The sequence below is a fragment of the Capsicum annuum genome, chromosome 7 (genome assembly GCF_002878395.1).
Source record: "Capsicum annuum cultivar UCD-10X-F1 chromosome 7, UCD10Xv1.1, whole genome shotgun sequence".
Taxonomy (NCBI): Eukaryota; Viridiplantae; Streptophyta; class Magnoliopsida; order Solanales; family Solanaceae; genus Capsicum; species Capsicum annuum.
Window position 1 is genome coordinate 200,594,414 of NC_061117.1, and position 14,358 is coordinate 200,608,771.

At 28.8% G+C, this 14,358-nt stretch overlaps 1 long non-coding RNA gene across 1 annotated transcript; it reads right to left on the minus strand.

Moving 5' to 3' along the window:
• Positions 1 to 3,166: 3,166 nt before the first annotated feature.
• On the minus strand, positions 3,167 to 4,375 carry LOC124900085. Its single transcript, XR_007057717.1, has 2 exons — positions 3,831 to 4,375; positions 3,167 to 3,569 (listed from the first exon to the last, which is right to left on the minus strand). It is a non-coding gene; the product is annotated as an uncharacterized LOC124900085 (long non-coding RNA).
• Between the last annotated feature and the right edge of the window lie 9,983 nt (positions 4,376 to 14,358).

Here is a 14,358-nt window from a genome sequence, read left to right on the forward strand (position 1 = left end):
TACGTGTGACGATCATAATTAATATAACATTTGATTAGTTTGGTACTATATATGTATATCTGAGTGCATATGTATTTATTCAAATACATAATAAATATGTTTTATATTTATTTAACAGATCAAATATATTTAAAACATCAAATGAACAAAAAATTACTTACCAATATGCCTTCAGGATTCTTATTAAAACCTTCCACAGTCGTTGGAGTTGATTGATGTGGTGATGTATTCTTATCACCTTCCTCCATTTGAGCCTTGTCACAATCTGTCTTTTCTTGTTTCTTGTCGTTGAAAAAATATAAATACATATCATTAAATATGTATTTATACAAACATAAACACATACTAAATTTGTATTTACTCTAACCTAAATACATATTAAATTTGTATTTATTCAAACATAAATATATATATTTGAATTTGTTATATGTATATAACAAATCAACTGTATATATTCAAACATAAATGCATACTAAATATGTATTTATTCAAATGTAAATACATGCTAAATATGTATTTAGTAAAACCTAAATACATATTAAATATGTATATATTCAAACATAAATACATATTAAATATGTATTTATTCAAACATAAATACATATGTTGTATATGCATATAACAAATCGACTATATTTAATAATTATTCTTTATAAAACTAAAAATTTTGTACCTTTATCTCATTTATTGAATTCATTATTTGATCACACCTTGTTGATACTAAATTTCGAATGTCATTAAAATCTTTGCGAACCTGAATTCAAAGAATTGCAATCAGATATGAAAGAAATGAAATTACCAAAGTCTTAAGCATAAATTACCTCATCATACAATTTTTCAAACACTTTCTTAGAAAGAAATCATCTTCATCTTCACGATTGAAAAAAATATATCAGGCGACTGAATCGGGATGTCTTTCCTGTTTGAAGGTACTGTTTCTTTTGATTGAATCATCTTGAAAATTGGTTTCTTCACAGAAGACATCTTCACAGCACAACTTGGAGGAGTCCTTTTTGGTGTATGCTGATCTACACCTTTTGATTGATTCTTCAATTTTTTTCTTGGCAGGTGAATTTGACGAATCGCCTTGATATTTTTTTTTGCTAATTGAAAGCTGGTGTTTAAGTGGAGGATCCTGAATATCATCATCAGAATCAACATAATCTTCTTTATGACTTCCACCTATATGGAAAACCTTCTTTGGTATCTGAAAGGTTAAAATCTCCTTTCGTGTCAGCTCAATGTTCTTAAAAACAACCTATAACAAACATTATAACCAGTTAACCTTGACACTAATGCAAATCATTCAACTGCTATTTTTTGTAAATTAACATATATGAATACAGTAAATGTATTTACAACATGATCAAAACATCGCATAAAACGGTATATTTTTAGGAAACTAACCTTATAATTTGCATCATTAAACAAACTTTTCATCAATGATTCATATCGTGGGTGAATAGCATTTGTCTTTCAATTTAGAAGACGTGGAATTTGAGAATCCACCTTGAAAGCAACAGTACGAGGGACAGCAGAACAACACTCGTACAACCAAATCTGGATGACAAGTGGCATTCCATGAAGCATGTAAAATTTCCCTGTGGCTTTCAACTTTTTATTCAAACTTTTAGCTAATTCTTCATATGCAGTCAATCCCCAAGGATAGTCCTTGTAACGATCACTCTCCACCAGATCAAAATAAAGGCGTGGAATAATGACAATATCAACAGATGATAACAAAAATTCATAAATAAAATATAAATTAGCAAACTTGAACGCATCTTCATCATTCTCATTCCCCCATATTCTGTCAGTAACAGCAGCAAATAATTCCTTCTTTTAAATAAATTTGAAATCATTAAAATACTGATCAATAATTTTATTTGGAACGTCTTCATCAAACCCAAAATCATCCCTGTTTGAATGACAATTCAAACTAGTTACTACAGCAAATTCTCTAAGACCAAAATGCAAAGTTGTGCTCATTGCACGAATTACTAGGTCACTTGTTGAACTTTCCGTAGTCTCCAGTGACATAATACATCTACCTAATTGCGCTTGCAAAACACAATTCTTTTTCTTCATGAAAACACCAAAAATACTATCAGTACAAAACTTCTTGAGCTGATTCTTCATTAGCATTGCCTTAATACGGTCTTCAATGTCATTGACCGTATGACAACCGATGTGTGGTGCAAATTTAGGCAATACTCTTGCCATATATATTTTATCGCGCAAAACCTATAAAAATAAAAATACAATTATATGTCTAAAAAGGCCACATATGTATTTATACAAATACATCTTCAAAGTTGGATTACAACATAAAAATAAAAAATTAGCATATGTATTATATGAATACATCATTGCTAGAAATTAAAGATAACAATCATCAAAATACATACATTGTGATCATATAAAAAAAAATTAAAAAAATTAGTGATCGTAAAATATAAATTTTATCAATAACAAAATACATAACTATCCAGTAATAAATACATTTCATGTAATCTCTAACATACAAAATACATATATATTCGATAAATGGTCACAACAAATAAAAAATACATATACAAATACAAATTATCTAATGAAAATATATACAAATACAAATCTTAACATTATCAAATACAATATGTTACACAAGACTTCAATACAAAAATACAAATTATCTAATCAAAACATATACAAATACAAATCTTATCATTATCAAATACAATATGTTACAAAAGACTTAAATACAAAAATACAAATTATCTAATGAAAACATATATAAATACAAATCTTAACATTATCAAATACAATATGTTGCACAAGACTTAGATACAAAAATACATCTCTTAAATATCTAATACAGAATAAATACAACTCTATAACTTATAAGTAACAAATCCCATAAATTTTCACAATTACATATCTATAACATATGAAAAATACATATACAAATACAAATTATCTGATGAAAACATATACAAATACAAATCTTAACATTATCAAATACAATATGTTACACAAGACTTAAATACAAAATATCTAATCAAAACATATACAAATACAAATCTTAACATTATCAAATACAATATGTTACAAAAGACTTAAATACAAAAATACATATCTTAAATATCCAATACAGAATAAATACAACTCTAAAACTTATAAGTAACAAATCCCATAAATTTTCACTATTACGTATCTATAACATAACATACATAGATCTTCACATTAAGAACTACAAATTTAATAACTTGACTGAAAGCTAAAATAAGCACACAACTTATTAATTGCATATATAAAATACATATATTAATATATTGTACATAAACTACAAAATTTTGCAAATGCAACAATACCTCTTCTACTTTCTCTTCTTCAGATGACAATTCATAATCTGATGAAATTGGGCTTGAATGAGATTTTTCATCGAGCTTTCTCTTTTTTGCTGTTTTTTGATTTTTTTTTTGAATTTGGGGGACAAAGATTCCTCACTGCTTTCCGTTTCATTATTTCAACAGACTTTTGGGGATCGTTTCGCTTCTTTGAACTCAACTCTTGTAACTTTTCTTTGGCTGATTATTACAAGAAACCAAATTAATATTTTCATCTTGGGTTAAAGCAAGGCTAAAAGATGGTATTTCATCAAAATTCATAGAACAATTTGCATGCTTTGACATTATAACGGTAAACAAAAAAAAATCAACACACGAAATTAAACCCAAAAAAAAACTCCAAATTAAACACACACAATTATATGAAAAAAATAGTGACGAACAAGAAAAAGAAGAAGTCATAAGAAAAATTTAACATGTATTAAATGAAAAATCACTTACCATAAAAGGTGGAAACAAGGTTTATCAAGATTTAGGAAGAAATTTGGGGCTTTTGAAAAAAAAATAGCCGAAGAAGATATTGGAGGGAATTGAATCTTTGTTTGTGGCGTGAAAATAGGTAAACAGAAGGTAAAGAAGTGTGAAAAAAAGAGAGTGGATGTCACGCTTCAGTTAAATAAAAATGTAAAATATTGCTACTTTTGTTAATAGTTGTAATTTTGGAAAACTATTGCTATTACTTATAATTATTGTCTTAAAGTTGTTAGTTTATGTCATTTTTCCTTAATTTAATAATCTAAACCTAAATATATATTTTAGTATAAGTATATATATATTACCACGAGAAGTTTCAAGTGGTTGATGGGATCACTTTTGCGTTTCCATGCAATACATCTTTCTCTTGCCGTTAGAGGCAGAAAGAGATGCATCAATTTAAACCATATCTGTGATATGATTAATTTCTTATTTTTTTATATATTTAAATTCTTTTAATGTTTTTAACGTCAAATTTTTACAAAATCATTGATCACATTCTTATCAAGTACTTAAAACTTTTAAAATTTTGATACTTCTTAAATTTTTCTTATTCTAACGTTTTTATTTACTTCTAGATTTTTCAATTTTGATACTTCTTAAATTTTTCTTATTCTAACGTTTTTATCTTTTTTTTCTAGATTTTTCAAATCTTCTTCAAATAAAATTTAATTGATTTAGAATTTCTAAACTAATGAAAAAATATTAGTTGTCATTAATTCTGATGACTTCTAATAAAAGGAAATATTTTACCATAAATAATTTAATTAATTTTTAACTCTTAAATATTAGAAAAAATTGTGAAAAGGCGATTTTGTCAAAAGCAAGGACATTTAATTAATTTTCAACTCATAAATATTAGAAAAAATAGTGAAAAGATAATTTTGTTTAAAGCAAAGATTTTTAATAAAGGGCAAAAAATTCAAAAAAAAATTTTAAAACTTTTCACACTTTTAATATATTATAGATTATAAATATAAATTATAGGTATAGATTATAGATCTAGCTAAATTGAATGTCTTTAAAAATGTCCGTAAAATTACTATGTCATCTCACAACAAGATTTACATGCGGTGGGCCTCATTTTCAACAGCTTTTCCATTCTTTTTAGCCTATTCCTCTATTTTGTTGTTTCATGCTCTTTCAATACCTCTCTTCTTAAACATTACATTTAATTTCTATCATCTCAATTATTTTCCTTTTGATTCAATAATAATAAGTAATTAGCTTAGAAATTTAAAGATGGATAAGAGGAAATATCTTTCTATTGTAAACTTTCATTGATAATTAAGGTATATGTTAGATTTAATTTGGATAATAATTTAATTTTTTACACGTCACTTATAATGTTGAATTTATTTTTTATCATATTTAATAATTTTGAACTTAAATTTTTGTAAAATTTATAAGACAAATTAGATTATAGAATTATAACATTATGAACATCATAATTTTTGGTGTTTTTTTTTTTTTTTTAAATTCTAATTTATGTGACAACATTATTTTTAGAAAACACAACGTTTAAGAAAGAAAAAAACTTAAAAATTTTCATTAAGGCATATATCTATCTATCTACATATATATATATTGATCCCACGCTCTTGTATCCCGTTCTTCAATAGAAAGTTACTGCGTGAAAATTTTACACCAAGTTACTGAGAAAACGTCCCCTAGTTACTGAGAAAACGTTAAAATAGTAACACTAATCAATCCCTTAAAAATAGGCTTATCAGTTCTAAAAAAGTAAACAATCCCGGCTTTCTTGAGATTATGAGGTGATTTGGTAAAGTGTATAAGAATAATAATTTTATCAATTCATAATAAATAAATTATTGAATTTTGATACACATATTAAGAAAAAAAATATTAAAGACATAAATTTAACATAATTTTTCATTTTTACCTCAAAAAAAAAATTAACCTTGTAATACTTTTTTAAAAGTTAATTAATTATCAAATCTCTAAGGCAAATTTAAAAAAAAATTCAATAATTCACTTATTTTGAAACACAATAAATACCTCAATAATTTACTTATTCCGAAACGAAAGGAGTATAAAATATTATATATTAATAATATTTGTATTAATAATATTTGTGCTAGTTATGATTGTATTAGTTAATACTTATATTAGTTATATTTGTATTTTTCTTATACAGTATTTAATTTAATGTATTAAAAATAACAAAAATTACATAATTTCTAAAAAAAATATTTTTTAGAGAAATACCCTCCATATATATATATATATTTTGAAAAGGATGCAAATTTTTTTTCAAGATTTAATAGTATTTTTAATCATGTTAATATATGTATTAAATTTATTGCATTACTATTGCCATAAATTTTAAGGTATTAATAATACATACCTCAATACACAATAAAATATATAATTTATGCAAGCATAAGTCATGCATAGATAAAAAATCACACCAAATAACATACTACTAATACACATTAAACCAGTACATGTATTAGCTTTTTAATAACTCTACCAAACGACTCCTAAATGATTAACTCATTTCTTCAATTATTTCTCCCTCCTCCTCCTCACTTTTTCCTTAAATTGCACTTGTAAACAAATTCCTATCCTCAACATTTCAAAATAAAGTTTCTCAATGAAGATGCCATAGGCTCTAATTTCATTATTGGAGAATAAAAGAAAGTATATTGTGTTAGTAATTTTTATTTGTGGACTCACATATTACTTTATTATACATATATATGTTATCTGTAAAAGAACCTCAATTTATGACCTAATAAAATATTAAATTTTTCTTAAAATAAATATCTATTAGTATGAATTTATTTCTTTTAAATTAGTTGAATTTATTAAAAAAAAAATTTTGTTTGATGAAAACTTATAAAAAAAAAAAAGATATCTTTTTTTAAGATAAGACAGATTAAAAAAAATAAAATTAGTGTTCTCAACTACCCAGTGGTATAATAATGCAAGACAAAATTGCATTACAAAGAGATTAAAGAGCAAGCTGAGTGTGCATTCTATTTTGCTTCACGATTACGAATTGATCGAGAACCTTATTTAATCTCGTCAACAAGACATTGAAGCCTTAAATATTTTTAACAAAATTAAAAAAAAAAAAAAAAAAAAGGAGATAAATTTTCTAATCAGCCAAAAAGAAAACATCAGAGTAAATCAGATCATTATCAGAAGGCCAGATCTTCTAGACAATAATGATTTGAAGCCTCAAAAAATTCTAAGTAAAATAATTGATTAGTTGAAAGAAAGAAGAGAATAAAGTAATTGAAAGAACAGAATACAGGAAGAGATTAATTGAAGTGTTTGTGGTAAACTGAAGTACAAAGTTTTTATATAGAGATTATATTGGAACCTTTCAACTACTTTTGCAACATGTGTCACCGTATTTAACGTAGACTTTTTGGCATCATAAAAAAGAAATGATTAAAGATCATTGGCTAATGCTTGTTTGACAGGTGTTTCTTGCTTTTATCTTTTCATTTTTTAATTTTCAAAATTCTTAGAATTCTTCTCCCTCGCTCAATGATCTATCCATTTGAAAGGACGTGAAGAACAAAGGAAAAACAACAGGAAAAAAGCATCGTTTTCACCTTAAATGATATTCGAAAAATTTAAGTTACATCTAAACTATATAAGTGACTCATTACATACCTAAACTATATAAAAGTGATATTATTATCTCTTCACGACACCCATTCTTAGGCGCGTATGTTACACTTAGTGTAAGTGCGTCCAGCCTATTTAATGGCAAACGTAAACGCTAAAAGTACATCATCTTTAATTTGCAATGGATCTATTCTTATTTAAAGTCAATTTGGGGCTCAAAAGGAAACCCTAATTCCCAATTTTGTCTCTCAAAATCGAAATTGAAGAGCATTTGTTTGAAGAATCGGTAACTAAATCTTTCTAATCCTTCCATTTCTTGCTATATTGATGATTATTTTGTCTTAATTTTGTTGCCATTTTCATAATTTTTTCTTCCCTCAAGTGTTGTTCAACCTCTCTTAAACCTTGTTTTCTTAATCAAAGTACTTTAATGACTAAGATAAGTTTGAGTAGACTTTGTAAGCAAGAAGAAGATCACAAGTTGGTCGAGGTTCGATGCAAACATGGACATTTTTACCTTTGATGACTTCATGGACCTCAAGAAATCCGGGTAGACGATATTGGACTTGTCCTTACTATGGAGTAAGTGAATTTTTCCTTCAAACATTGATCTTAAATAGTGTATAAGAATCTAATTGCTTTCATTTTAGAATGCTAGATCATGCGATTTTTGACTTTGAAAGGATAATTTTATTGATGAACGATCGAAATTTGTTATTCCTAAATTGTTGGGAAGAATTGGGGAGCTTGAGGAAAGAGTTGAATCTTCAGCAAATTGTGCATTTTGTGAACACAAAATAGTTGATGACAAGACTACTAGGACAACCAAAATAGACATGAGCAAAATAGAATTGCAAATGGACAATTTTCAGGATGATTTGAAGATGATGAAGGCAAATGAGAAAAAATGGAAGATCAAGTTGGCTAAGTCCAAGAAAAGGGAAAAACAACTATGGACTACTCTCATTTGTGTATGTATTTTAGGTGTTAGTTTTCTATTTCAATTCATGTTAGTTTTCTATTTCAATTCATGTTCTTGAAAGGAGCTCCAAGAAGGCTACCCTAAAACTAAGTTGCTTTGTTTTTGTTATGTTTTAGGGGGCTGAAATTTGTATCAATTATTAAGTGTTACCTTTGACAAAACTGCCACTTTGTGTAATTAAATTGTTGTGCAATGAAATTGTATGGTTGAATTTAACAGTTTTGACTTTGTTTTCAGTGGTTCTTTGTGTTGCAATTTGTATACATCACAAAACTAAATGCAATCACAGCTGCTGTACAAGCAAAAACACAAATTTCAATATCACAACACAAATTTAACATTAATAAATGCAGCCACAACTGGTGCAAAAGCAAAAACACAAATTTCAGCAACAATGAACTTACAACTGTATAATTATTAACTAAAAATGAGTGTCAACTACATCTTGCAGCTAAATACATTTACAAAAAGATCAGTACTGTTAAACTAATTACAGTTACAAAATGCAGTCAAAGTTGCCACTAGTAGATTGTCTTAAAGCAGTCACAGCTGCCAACATCAGTGAACTACCAAAAAATAGTGTTAAATGCAGTCCCAGCTGCCAACATCAGTGAATTATCAAAAACAGTATTAAATGCAGTCACAGCTGCCAAGCTTTATACAGTATATAATCTACACCAACTTCTCATAGAGATTGAATATTGGAGCTTTTTTGACTTAAGTGTCTAGCCTTGGACCTTTTTTGCATTTGTTTTCTACCTCTCATTTCTTGTAGTTGCCTGGAGGTCATAGCTTTTTTTTCTTTCCATTTTACACCAGTTTTTGGTGTATATCTGAGATTTCTAGTCATAAATATGAAGACTTGGCAGTTTTGAATCTTTCACTAGGCATTTTCGGCGGCTTAAATGAAAAAAGTGTCAACTTTAGTAAATAAAATTTAGATAGTAAATGTAGTAGTAAACTTACATTAAGAATTGTGCATCCACTTTGTGTGTGAAGTAATCCCATTCCAACCATTCTTGGTCTGTCAGCACACTAAAAATAAAGCAAAGAAGATATTTAGTATAAGGCAAGCATAATTAGTTCACAACACTATCAAATTAAATAAAATACCTTTTCTGTAGAATTCTTTGGTGGTATACCCCTCCCTCTTCCAGTTGAACCTCTCCCTTTTCACACAGTAGGTGCTTCACTTGGGACAGCACTTGGACCTGTACTTGAGTCTGCACCAGCAGATGGACTTGGGCCAGGATTTGCATTAGTGCCAGCAGCAGGTGCACCTGTTGTATATCTTCTTTTGTTGTGACCCTTGCTATGGCAAGTGCCACATGAAATCTCAATCCCCCTCTTGGACAACTTTCCAGTTTTCTTTTTGGTTTCACCTTCTTCTTTCTTCCTATTCTTTCCAGGCCTACCTGACAGCTTCTTAATAGGAGGTGGCATAACAAAGATATTCTGTGATTGTGGCCACATCTTCATATTCAAAACTGGTTGAATGAAGAAACTATATGTGTTCATGTAAGTTTCTCTATTGTACCAGTGAGAGATATAGTTTATTGGTTCCAATTTTTTATGGTGAAGAGCAGCCACTGCATGAGGAAATGGTATGCCCTTCAACATCCATACTCTACAACCGCAATATTGTCTAGAAAGATCCACAATATGCCTATATCCTCTATCAAGCACCTTATACCCTGTATCAAAATTTCATTATATGATGCACTTCATAAACCTTGTTGTATTATCATTTAGCACTTTCATAGCCATTGGAGAAATGTCACTGATCCAAGTTTCACAAAAATTCCTCATCTGTCCCACTCTTTTCATCATTTTTACCCTTATCTCCTCTAACATTGTAATTATAGGCTTATGCCTAGCTCCTAAAATTCATGCATTAAAATATTCTGTCATGTTGTTGTCTACAACATCACACTTTATTCTAAAGTTAAAGTAAACCTTACTCCATCTCTCTGGATTAAAATACGTCAACTTATCTAGTATTTCTTCTCCCCTTAACATCTTCATATAGCTAATGTTGTCCCTAAGCTCAGCCTCAAAGGTAGATCTTGCACACCTCCAAAAATATTTTTTCTTCTCAATACCTCTACATATAGCATCTTTTGACCAGTTTGCAAGGACATGCCTTGCATACATTCTATGTTCAACATTTGATAAATATTCAGTTACAACAATTTCTAATCCCTACAATAAAAATAGAAACAGAAATAATTACAATATAAACAGTAACAAAAATAGATACAATATAAACAGAAACAGAAGAAAAAACAATATTTCTTTACCTTTTGCATATCTGTTATCACTGTCAAATCTGTCCCATCTCCCAGCTGAAGATCTTTTTTACAATCCTGATAAAACAACTCCAAGTGGTCTTGTTTTCAATATCAACTACTGCCCATGCCAGTGGCAACATTTAATTGTTGCCATCTTTACACACAACAACTAATAACTGCCCTTTTGTCACTCCTTTTAAAAAACATCCATCCAAATCAATGCACTTCCTATAATTAGCTAGGAAGGACTTCTTCATTGCATCAAAACATATGTAGAAACCTTGAAACATTTTTCTACCATCTTCAAATGTTTCATCATAAAGCTTCACTACACATGTACTACCTGAATTTGATCTTAACAACTCATCTCTATAATCTGAAATTCTCTCAAATTCCAAATTATAGTCACCCATTAGTTCTGCAATCACCTTATTTTTTGCTCTCCTACACACTGTTCTCCCAACATATAAATCCAGCCCCTTCTTAATAAGCAGCTAAAACATAAAAATTCTAATATTTGGTTGTTCTTTTATCCCTTCATTGAAGTGGCTAGCTAAGAACTTGGTATTACAAAGTATGTTCCTATTAATAGGATCACACTTATGAACTGATTGTAGGTTTTCACAACAAAGTTCATAGACCTAGAATCAATGCTAGCATAAATAAGCCATGGACAACCAGTTGTACACCTAACCCTTACCCTTGTAGGTTCATTAACACATTTCTTAATTGCAACATATTCAGCAATAACATATTTAGTAACAGTAGCTCTAAATTCATTAACACTTTCAAAAACAAGTCCTAACTCCCACACAACTTTTTGACAGTCTGAATTATATGCAACTCTCTTTACTTTTTTCCTCCTTCTAGCTTTATCTCTATGTTCAACCTATTCAACTTTATCTTCTTCATCTATTACATCATCTGAATCAGTTTCAAAGCTGACAGCTTCATCAGATAGGTAAAAAGGTTCATCACCAGTTAACTTTCCCTCCAAACAATTTCTATCACCACCTGCAGATTCATCATAGCCAATATCTGGTCCCTTTCTTCCAGTTCCTAACTTAATATGTTCAGAAATTACTAGTCTCTCTCCCCTCTTTCTTTATTTTTCCCCTTTTCTTCCCTAAAACCTCTCAACTTTTCATCCACATATTCATCCAAATCACTCCCAATCTCTATACCTCCATCAATAGATTCTACATTTGAATCTACGACAGATTCAAAAGGTGCAGCAGTAGAATTAGTAGGAGCAACAATAGAACTACTAGGAGCATCAGTATAACTACTAGGAGTAGCAGCTATAAGAGAAGAGGCATGAGCAGTAGATTGGTCAGTAGGAGGAAAAGAAGTATGAGCAATAGGTTGGTCAAAAAGAGGGGCATTTTCACTATTTTTAGATACCCTGTCAACATTTTCAATGTCATTTTCAGTGTTTTTATTAAAAGACACACCACTTGTCCCCTCCACATGCCATTCTCCATTACTTACAAATTTCAAAAGTGGGGCCACCTCAGGTTTACCAACCATGTGACATACAAAAGCTTCCAAAACTTGCCCATTACCCAATTTCTTTGAAATATCAAGTGTGTCCTTGTCTAACCTAATTTCTTTTAATTTAGAATATTTGGGCAGTCTAACATATAGTAAGCATTGTTTGAGAATATACCCTAAATACCTTACATAATCCCTAAATTCAAATAAAGACAACTTATCTACATCAATATTTAAAAATTCAGTAACTTGTCCACCCTCATATTGTTTTCCTTTTTTCCCCTTCACCTTACCCATATTAAGTTCTCCACCATGGTAAAATCTAAAAGTGATCAGTTCAAAACTCATTTTATAAACCTGAAATCATCGACCACAAAAACACAATAAAGATACAAGTCTCACAATACACAAAAATCAAAAAGATACAAGTCTCATAGTACATAGAAATAAAAAAATTATAGTATCTATACAACAATTATAAGTATCACAGGTTATTTATCACATATTGAACCTCACAGCTCATATTGTTACAGATTGAAGCACATAAACAAACTATAACAGATCAGTTTTCAAGATAAATTAAAGACAACAAAAATCCCTAATTCAAAAATCATAATTAAAAAATCTAGTCAAAATCCTAGTAAAATTGAACTATTATAAATGTCAAGGGTTATATTATCACATATTAAGCATCTAAATGAAAATAAAACTTTAATTTGGACAAATTAAAGACGAAAAAATCCGAACTCAAAAAACCGTAGATTTAATTTAGGAACGAAAATAAATCCTAGATCTACTATATTTAGGAAAGAAAAAAGCTAACCTTTGAACTGAAAATCAGTAGTCCCTACATAAAAGATCGTAACTTTAAGTGTTTATCCTAGATCGTACCACCTCCGTTGAAATCAACCCAATCAACTTCAACTGAAAAGAGATAAAAAATAATATTTACTTGTCAACAATAAAAAACAGAGTAAAATTATTATTTATCTCTTCTATCAGGTTTAAATTTGATAAAAAATTAAAAGAGTGAAGAGAGGTGAATCTTCTACCACGTTTTTGATCTCATCCTATGACTTTTCATTTGGATGAAGAGGTTTAATCGGATTAGGATATAATATGAGGTTGGGTCGGGTCTGATGGATTAAATAGATGGGTTAAAAAAGTAATAGGGTCGGGTTAAGCTTTAATAAAAGAGAAAAATTAAATTAGACACGTGGCACCACAAGAGGGCGAGTGGAGTGCACTCCACTAATTAAACTTGGGCATGGGTGTCGCGGGGAGATAATAATATCACTTTTATATAGTTTAGGTGTGTAATGGATCACTTGTATAGTTTAGGTGTGACTTAAACTTTTCGGGTATAGTTTGAGGTGGAAATGATGCTTTTTCCCAAAGCAATAAAAATAAAACAAAAAATATCATGGATAATTACACAAAATAAGATTTACACTCTATTTGGATGAATGTTTGTCATGGTTTCATAATGTACGGTACTGTATGGTATGGTATTGTATTGTACAGTATTGTACAATACCATATTTGAATAGACTGTATTGTTCATTAATGTTTAATAATAATTTTTTTGTTTGGCTTGACAGTATGGTACTGTATCGTAACTGGTAAATTTACTAAAATACGCTTAATTATTATAAAATTAAATTTAGCAATAATTGTTAATAAAATAATTTTTGTTCTACTAATTTTTAAAATCATTCCATATAGATATATTAAGTTGTTAAATTCATATAAATTCTAAAAAAGTCAATGAAAGAGGACATCAAAATAAATGTAAGTGAATTCATTTTTTGTAGTAACATATTTCATTTTTTTTGTTGTTTTGAAATGTGACACCAACAACAAGTACAAAGTTTGAATACATGTTTTGTGTATGCTACGGGTATGTTCGATAGTGAATTCAAAAAAATATTTTCTAGAAAAATAAATTATTTCTCATTTATTTTCTTGTTTTCGTTACTCAAGTAGAAAAATATTTTCTAAAAGCATTTGTATATATTTAACACAAAATAATAAAAACAAATATGATAAAGGGGGCGGGGTAAGAAAAAACTTAAATTTAAAAAAAAAATATTTAGGGGGGTGGGGGTAGTGGAGTAGGAGG